This window comes from Sinocyclocheilus grahami, unplaced genomic scaffold (assembly GCF_001515645.1).
Source record: "Sinocyclocheilus grahami isolate Dianchi unplaced genomic scaffold, SAMN03320097.WGS_v1.1 scaffold1540.1, whole genome shotgun sequence".
Classification (NCBI taxonomy): Eukaryota; Metazoa; Chordata; class Actinopteri; order Cypriniformes; family Cyprinidae; genus Sinocyclocheilus; species Sinocyclocheilus grahami.
Genome location: NW_015506719.1, coordinates 67,897 through 68,849, shown reverse-complemented (window position 1 = coordinate 68,849; position 953 = coordinate 67,897). Strand labels below are relative to the sequence as shown.

The 953-nt window shown below is 53.6% G+C and overlaps 1 protein-coding gene across 2 annotated transcripts in view; it reads left to right on the top strand.

Annotated features, from left to right (window-relative positions):
- Positions 1–953, top strand: part of LOC107571027 (protein FAM111A-like) — a 19,825-nt gene that overhangs the window by 4,583 nt on the left and 14,289 nt on the right. The gene's annotated exons all lie outside the window — the stretch shown is intronic.

The window sequence follows — 953 nt, the reverse complement described above, 5'->3', positions numbered from 1 at the left end:
CCCCCTGCCTGAGAGAGTCCTGATCGCCTGATCGGAATCTCCAGCGGAGAGCCATCGATGAGGGACACCAGGTCCGAGAACCAGCTTGTACAAGGGGCAAACCACCTGTAGGAGACCACCGATGTGTTGTCTGTGCGGACAAACACATGATGCCCCCTTAGGTCTGGAAGGAAGTGTGTCAGAGCTCGAAACACGGCCAGCATTTCCCGGCAGTTGATGTGTCACAAGAGATGATGACCTTCCCACAGACCCTGGGCAGAGCTCATGACCGCTCCCCAGCCCGTGAGAGAGGCATCCGTCGTTAGCATTACGCGACGACAAGGAGTCCCTAACATCGGGCCTTGAACCAGGAACCAACGTTTCTTCCACATGTCTAAGGCACGTAAGCATCGCCGCGTGACCTTGATCATGCAAAGCGGATTCCCTCTCGGGGAAAATCCTTTGGTTCTGAGCCACCACTGCAAGGGTCTCATGTACAGCAGAAAAAAGGGTATCACGTTGGACGCCGCTGCCATCAGGCCCAACAGCCTCAGAAACTGTTTGACAGTGAGTGACTGTCCTTCTCTTACTCTCGTGACTGTCGTGAGGATTGACTCGATTCGAGCAGGAGACAGACGTGCCTGCATCGAGGTTGAGTCCCACACCACGCCTAAATAAGTGGTTCTCTGTAGTGGAGAAAGAACACTCTTCTTGGTGTTTAGTCTTAACCCCAGCTCTCTCATATGGGCGAGGACGACATCTCAAGGCCGAGCCACCATCTGCTCCGATTGAGCTAATATTAACCAATCGTCGATATAATTGAGTATACGGATGCCCTGGAGTCGCAGTGGAGCCAGAGCAGCATCCACACACTTTGTGAAAGTGCGGGGTGAGAGTGACAGGCCGAAGGGAAGAACTCGATATTGGTATGCTTCGCCCCCGAAAGCAAACCTCAGGAACTTCCAGTGTTGAGG